Raw genomic sequence first — 8599 nt, 5'->3', positions numbered from 1 at the left:
GGGGTCTGGTTGTTGATATTGTTGATCTTCCTATGGCATTGCAAAACCCTTCAGCTCCTTCTGTCCTTTCTCTAATTCCTCCACTGGGGACCCCATGCTCAGTTCAATGGTTGTCTGTGAACATCTGCCTCTGTATATGTCAGGCTCTGACAGAGACTCTCAGGAGACAGCTATATCAGGCTCCTGTCACCCTGCACTTTTTGGCATTCACAACAGTGTCCGGATTTGGTGGCTGTATATGGGATGTATCCCCAGGTGGGGCAGTCTCTGCATGGCCTTTCCTCCAGTATCTGCTCCACACTTTGTCTCCATATTTCCTCCCATGAGTATTTTGTTACCCCTTCTAAGAAGGACCGAAGCACCCACAATTTGGTCTTCCTTCTTCTTGAGCTTCACGTGGTCTGTGAATTGTATCTTGGGTATTCTGAGCTTTTGGGCTAACATCCACTTATCAGTGAGTGCATACCATGTGTGTTCTTTTGTGAATGGATTAAGTTTTTATGTTGGTGTCTAGGCATTTCCATTTAGGATGATTTGAATTCTAGGTGCTGATATCTGGTCTTGATTTTGTTGGATGGGTGTTTCGTTGCTTGATTTCTGTTGCCTTTTCTGGTTCTTAGAGTGTGGCAGTTGTGTTTCCTGGTAGAAAATGTTTCTGAGATCCTGCCATGTGTGATCACTAGTTGTTCTAGGTAAAATGTATTTGTAGGTAGGTATTGGTAGCTAACACTTAGGAATGGGGATGAGCTGGAGGAGGCCATTGAGCGTGTCCACAAGAGGGAGGAAAGCAGTGTGTGCTACGAGGATCTGTCTAGTTCCCTGGGAATGGGCATGGAGCACTGCAGGATATTTGATCACTCTGTGAACCTGGAGATTGTTACTGGAAACATCTCTTTCTAGATGTGGTGTGGCTCAGCCTTAACACACACCTTTAATCCAAGAGCTTTCTGATTATTGTAAACAGGATTAAATAAAGTCAACCGTCAACCATAGATCAAGAGGGAGAGAGCAAGGAACCCTTTGACAGGAAGTAAACATAGGAAAAAAACATAGTGAGTAAGAAGAATCAGGCAGATGGATAGAGAGACATAGAGGGGAGGGACATTCAATTTGAAAGTTTTTCTGAGACAGCATGGAGTAGAGCTTCCCTTTCTTTCTGGGGCACCAGCTGAGGAGGAAAATCATCTGGGTACTTTGACTCTCCGAGGTAGCAGGCTCATACCTAGCATCTGGCTCCTGAGTCTTTATTGGTAAAATTGAAAGATTCAGATTTTGTTGAAAACAACAGTAGAGATGGAGGAGAGCCACAGCTGCTGGTCTGCTACAGAGCTGATGAGATATGCGACTGGGCACAGAGGAGAGGAGAGAGAATGAAGATCTGACGATCTGCTTCCCTGTCAGCATGACTGTTGTGTTCCTAGGGAATGCCTGAGAGAGATGAAGTCTGAGACACAGGGATGTGGTAGTGAGGAAGGCTGTAGGAGAAGATCTGCATGATCCTCTGGAGATGGAGGCAGAGAGGAAGGGAAAGGGAGGGGGAGCTGGTGGTATGGTACTGATCTGGGCATGAAACTGGGGGATTTGGATTTGGAGAGAGAGGGAGATCTGAGGATCACCTACCTGCTTTCCTCAGAAGAGATCTTCAGAGATGGGGGGGTGGGAGGGGAAGGAAAAAGAGGGCAATGGAATACACAGGAACAAGAAAGCAGAAGCAGAGCTGTCAGGGCTGGGACCACCAGGAGTAAAGCAGTAGGAAGGAGGGAGAGTTGGGGAGTGGTCCATTAGGAAGAGCAAAGCATCTACAAAGGTGTCCTAATAAAGCCCATTGCTTTGTAATCCTATCTATCTATCTATCTATCTATCTATCTATCTATCTATCTATCTATCTATCTACATATCTATCATCTATCTCTACATCTATATCTACATATCTAATATCTAATATCTATCTATCTACATATCTATCATCTATCTCTACATCTATATCTACATATCTAATATCTATCTATCTATCTATCTATCTATCTATCTATCTATCTATCTATCTATCTATCTACCTTGAACAACACCAAGTTGATTGAGTAGGAAAGGTGAGTGGATTTGCGATATTGGAGGAAGGAGGGGAATAGATCAAAACACATTATGCAAATCTTCCAAAGAACTAATAGTTTTTTTAAAAAAAATAAGAATAGCAAAAGAAACAATGCTATATACAAACTCCAAGAAAGGAAGACCGTGAAAGAGAGCCTCACTGCCACTTGGTCTGGGATTTCTGCCCTCTAAAGTGAAGATAGGTAAATGAGCACATAAGGCACTCAGCCTGTGGCACTTGACCATGGTGGACCTCGAGAAATCTACTGGAGGATGCAGAAGCAAAAATAATTGGCTCTTAATATAAGACATTGATAAGGCCTGACTGTGAGAATCCATTGAACAGCTGAGAAGAGGGAACATGTTCTTTTGGATTCCACATGCTGATTTAAGTGTGACTTTTCTATTATCCAGGATTGATTTTTAAGGATCTAGGCCTGATAGAAACACCCAGAGGAGTGTGGTAGTATTCATTAGCAGAAATACAAACAGTAACTTTTAACCTTATGTCATTACACAGAACTTTGCCAGAATCCAAGTTCCATCTAAAATAATTGTGCAGATTAACTGCATAATTAACAATATCAATGTAGATAATGAGGATTACAATAGAAAAAAAACATTCTAAGACCAGAGATAAATGGAGAAGTGCCAGTATTTTAATTCTCTTATAAATATTCATAAAGCACTTGAAAATCACTATGGAATATTATTGTCCTGTTTGGTATGATCTAAATATTTTCTTTCCATTTTAAATCAGGGAGAACAATGAATTCTGCCTCCAGATAAAATTGGGTTTTTGTTTTTCAATCCCATTGGAAACATTTAACAAATTATAATATAACACAAAACAATATTTGTTAAAGACATTAAAGCTGTCTGGAACACAAGTAATAAGTGGAGACTACAAAATGCTCAGGAAAAGGAGAGAGTTTGCATTGGCTAGCTGAGATGAAACTACACATCATGTCCCTACTGGGCACACAGGAATGCTGGGAATGTGAACCCAACAAAACACAGGGAATCTGGCATGATGTTGATGGGCACTCCAGTCTGGCTTGATGATGCTGGCCAAATGAGGGACTCTCAATGAAGACCACTGCACATCAACTTGTATATCAGCTCCAACTGAAGGAATTGAGGCCTGCGAGCTAAGCTGAAGACATCTATGAGATCAAATTCAAATAACTCAGTGACAGGCTCTAGGCTAAGTTTCCATCCTAGGACAGTGGCCATAGAGTTAGGATGTTTGCTTTACCAGATCAAAATCAGCTTCCAGGCTGTACACACCTTAGCACTGTGTTAAGAAAAAGGAGGTCTTCTGAAGGGAATATAGTATTATGTAGACACCACAGTTGAGTTGTTTACAGTTTCTGCCTCTAGGTACAAAATGGATGCAAAAGACAGGGAAGAGAGAGACCATGGCTACAGAGCCGTGATTCAGCATTAGAGCTGTTAAAGCTTGCCAGGGTTTGATTGCAAAACTGTGACTAAGGTGCTTTTCAAATATTTCACAAAGTAGATGTGTCGATGATAAAAATATCTCATTTTGAAATTTATAAGGTACAATTGACCTCCAGATGTGAAGAATTCCAGGGCAGGAAGGATAAGTGTGAAAAGAATCATGAGATCACCTGAGAGAAATGTCTAAAGAGCAAAGGGAACATGGAAAGTATAACACACCAGAGCAAAGGACACATTTAATTCAAAGACGCAGCAACTGAGCTGAGCATAGTGGTACACCCGAGGCGCAGGCAGAGGGATGCTACATTTGAGGCCAGCCTGGGGTTCATAGATGCTATTCTGGAAACAGAAACAAGACAAAACAAACAGAAAGGTCCTATGATAACTGATTTCAACAGGAGTAATGTAAAACAGAAGACCAGAGACCCAGGCAGCTAACAATATATTCTGAGGACATAATGATACCTGGTAGATATCTACCCATCTCTGGGTCTTTAAAGCTTTTTTATTTTTGCATTTTCTGAGCAGAAACAGGAAGGGTTTCTATATTTATTTATTTATTTGAGACAGGGTTTCTCTATGTAACAGTCCCGTGTCTGTCTTGGAACTTGCTTTGTAGACAAGGCTTGCCTCAAACAGAGATCTGCCTGCCTCTGCCTCCTGAGTGCTGGAATTAAACTCATGTTCCATAGTAAAAGAAAGTGAAGTAAAAGTAAAGTTTGTGTTGCAAACATCTTTGTAGGAGTCATAGGGTCTTGGGACAGACAGACGCTATGGTTGTACGAGAAAAACATGATTTTTGCCTGTAAAAATTGTGTAGACTGCTAGTAGCCAACACAGAGGTTCAAAGACAGAATGATTATAGGCTTGGAGGTCTTCAGCTGCTTCATACACTTGTTGGGTCTGGCATCCAGGAGACACTCTCCATCACACCAACAAGATTTAGTACAGGGTAATCAGAGTCCCATGGTCCCCATGGTAGCTTTGAGCTCTGTCCCAGGTTCCTGACTTCTGCCAGCGTTCTTGAAATTGTGACCAACTCGTTAGAGTATAAAAGGGATCGCAAAGCATTCCCAACTCTGCACAAAAATATTCTTGTAAATTTAAGCAAAAAACCCAAAAAACCAAAAAACCAAAAAACCCCCAAAAACCAAAAAAAAAAAAAAAAACCAAAACAAAGCAAAGCAAACCCCAAACCAAACCAAACCAACCAACTACCAACCAACCAACCAACTACCAACCAAACAACCAACCAGTGCTGATCAGAAAAACAGGTAGAGGTATTTTGGCTTATTTTTCTTTTAAGGTGTACTGTGCCAAGAGCCCATAAAAATTATCCTAAATGAATGAGCTGCTCGTAGGTAAAGCCAGGCCAGCTACTAACTCTCTTATAATAGTACAAATGGTCATTTTCATAGTTTACAAGTTTGCTATCATCTTTTCCTCTCTCCTCTAAAGAGAAGCTTCGGTGTAGCTGGATGATAAAGTAGGACTCATTACTTGTGAAGACTCAGAGATCATGTGACTAACCATCCTACGAGCCAGTTAAGGAAGGAGCATCTTAAGTTCATGGTTGGTGTGCTTTCTCAGTTTTGGGTGTTATTTTCTTTATGAAAATGCAGTTTGAGCTTTAAGCCAGAGACAGGTTTTCTTTGGTTGGAAGACATCCAGTAATTTGTACGGATGCTGAAACCCTGGAGCCCTATCAACGCTTTCAAGGGTAAGCAGAGGGAAAGGGAGCCTTCTTCTTCAGGCAGAATGCAATCCATCCTTACAAACTCACCAGCAGCTCATTCACTGGGAATGAGTGCAATCCTCAAGCCAGTTCCTCCCTAATCCTATCTCTGCTGTATTTCTCCTAGGAATCAAATTATTTTGAACTGTGGGAAACTGAGCCCCGTGAAAAGAAAGGACAATTCATACTGGAGAAACCACTGGTTTTATTCAACTCAGGATTTTGACTTTTATAATATCATTAGTGGACAGTTTGGGACAGCCTGCAATGATATTTCTTTGAAGTCTACATAAGAAAAAATCATGTAATAGTTAAATTGGCTTAATTAGTTTTTGTGTAGAGCAATAGAAAAGAATTTAAGGATCGCTAACTTCCTGCTGCCTTGTGAAGTACCACGTGTGGATACTTCATTCCTCCTTAGAATAGGGAACAAAATACCCATGGAAGAAGTTATAGAGACAAAGTTTGGAGCTAAGACGAAAGGATGGACCATCCAGAGACTGCCCCACCCAGGGGTCCATCCCATAATCAGCCACCAAACCCAGACACTATTGCATATGCCAGAAAGATTTTGATGAAGGGACCCTGATATAGCTGTCTCATATGAGGCTATGCCAGTGCCTGGCAAATATAGAAGTGGATGCTCACAGTCATCTATAAGATGGAACACAGGGCCCCCAATAGAGTAGCTAGAGAAAGTACCCAAGGAGCTGAAGGGGTCTGCAACCCTATAGGTGGAACAACAATATGAACTAATCAGTACCCCCAGAACTTGTGTCTAGTTGCATATGTAGCAGAAGATGGCCTAGTTGGCCATCACTGGGAAGAGAGGACCCTTGATCTAGCAAACTTTATATGCCCCAGTACAGGGGAAAGCCAGGGCCAAGAAGTGAGAGTGAGTGGGTAGGGGAGCAGGGCGGGGGGTAGGGTATAGGGAACTTTTGGGATAGCATTTGAAATTTGAAATGTATATAAAGAAAATATCTAATAAAAAATAAAGAAAAGTGGTGTCACAAGGAAAAAAAAAAAAGACTGCTTATGGAACTTGGACCTTGCACGACCACAGATAGAATTTTTCTAAGTAAATCTCCTGTCCTTCACGGTTGACCTTGCTGAATCTCAAGTACTGTATAAAGAAAAGATAACTAATGGGGGAGGAAGAATATTCACGAATTAAGTGAAATGCCTTATTGTCAGATAGTGGAAAGTGAGCAGAGATTTGGAACTGCACAAAAGAGAGTGTTTATTCACAAGGTACCACAGGGAGGCGCTTCTCCCTCACTGCCTTTGATAAAGAAATATATATTGAGAGGACCACAGTACCTCCCCCTCCCACACATACAGAATATAGAAGCGTGAAAAAGGGTGCCTTTGAAACATCCTTCTGGAAGCAAGATGGCGAGCGTGCGGAACGAAAATCTGTGTGCCTAGCGACAGCTTTCACTTCACAGTATCTTTTTTTCAAATCACTTGCTAAGGATCATGGCGGGTGCAGTAAAATGGGCGATATCAAACAGAACTATCTGGAAGCATTTATTTCCAATCCAAAACGGAGCTTTGTCTAGTGCTTGTCACAAATCCACATACTCTTCTCTTCCGGATGACTACAATTGCCAGGTGGACCTCGCCTTGACAGCCGACGGCAGGACAATAGTGTGCTACCACCCTTCTGTGGACATCCCCTATGAACACTCCAAACCCACCCCTCAGCCAGATCTTCTGCATAATAATGAGGAAACCCACGAGCAGATCCCGAAAGCCAAGTTAGAAGTTAGAAAGCGCAAGCCGCTGGAGCAAGGGCCCATGTTAGAACAACTGAGCAAGGTGTTCTACACCACGAAGCATCGCTGGTACCCGCACGGACAGTATCACAGTCGTCGTAAGAAACAGAATCCTCCCAAAAACAGATGACTACTCCTAATTCCCCGAACTTCGGGAAATTTTGCTTTGTGTCTTATTTGCCAGCTGAGTAAATGTACATGGTACCATCATTAAGGTGGTTGGTATATAGGAAAAAATAAAAATACCCTTTCATGTAAAAAAAAAAAAAAAAAAAAGAACATCCTTCTGGTTTTTGTTCTGTGGCACAAATGTGCACTTCCTCCTATGTTTTGTTTTATCCCTAAAGCGTACTACGTGATTGTGCTCGGTAGTCTTATGTCAACTCCACACAACCTAAAGTCAGAGGAGGGAACTTCAATTAAGAAAATGCCTCTGTAAGATGAGACTGTAAGCAAGCCTGTTGGGCATTTTCTTAATTTACTGATTGATGGGGGATGGCCCACCGTGGATGGTGCCATCCATGGTCTGGTGGTCCTGGGTTCTGTAAGAAAGCAGGCTGAGCAAGCCATGTGGAGCAACCCAGTAAGCAGCACTCCTCCATGGGCTCTGCGCTAGCTCCTGCCTCCAGGTTCCTGCCCCGCTTGAGCTCCTGTCCTGACTTTCTTGATGGTGAACTATAGCATCAGCCAAATAAGCCCTCTCCCCCACGAGTTGCTTTGCTTACGGTGTTTCATCACAGGAATGGTAACTCTAACTAAAGCAGTGATGTATCTATTTTCACCTCAAATTCCTGTACAAATAATTCAGTCTAAACACACAGACTGCACAGGTAAAATCAACATCAATACAGGATCTTGCAACTGGAAACCTGATGAGGTTCTGTGCCAGGGAGTTCCTTATTGACCTCAATAAAATGCAGCTTTAGACCTGTCCTAGATGAGCAGGTACTAGCACTGCTGCAGCAGCAGACTTGCCCATCGTGTTAGGACCCATTGTTTAGCATCGGGATGCTTTGGTCAGCTTCCCAGGGTTGTGACAAAACAAACAAACAAACAAACAAACAAACAAACAAACAAACAAACAAACAACACCCACCCAACCAAAAACACCACCACCACCACCACCACCACCACCACCACAAACCCAAGAGAGGTCAACGTAATAATAGAAAAGGCTTATTTGGCTCAGGGTTCCCAGAGATTTCTATGCATAGATGTATGTGTGAATGGATGCCTGTTTTGGGTCCATGTTAGCACAGGGCCTTAATTCAGGAGTCTATGACAGCAAGGACATCACTCTGGGAGCCTGGGGCAGCACAGGACACCACTGTGGGAGTCTGCGGCAGCTCTGTGCTTTACACGATGACCAGGACGAAAGAGAAGAGAGAGAAAGAAACAGGAAAGAGTTGGGGGTCCCAGTATTCTCTTTCAAGGGTTCAATTACATGATGTAACTTGCCCAACCCAGTCTTATCTTAATGTGTTGCTGTCTCCCGGTTAGTATAAAAAGCTAATTGGCAGTCATGCCT

The 8599-nt window shown here is 42.4% G+C and overlaps 1 pseudogene; it reads left to right on the top strand.

Moving 5' to 3' along the window:
* Window positions 6655-7344, top strand: Gm6419 (predicted gene 6419; annotated as a pseudogene).

This window comes from Mus musculus, chromosome 10 (assembly GCF_000001635.26).
Source record: "Mus musculus strain C57BL/6J chromosome 10, GRCm38.p6 C57BL/6J".
Lineage (NCBI taxonomy): Eukaryota > Metazoa > Chordata > Mammalia > Rodentia > Muridae > Mus > Mus musculus.
The sequence above is the reverse complement of the archived record's forward strand: the minus strand, read 5'-3'. Positions and strand labels throughout refer to the sequence as shown.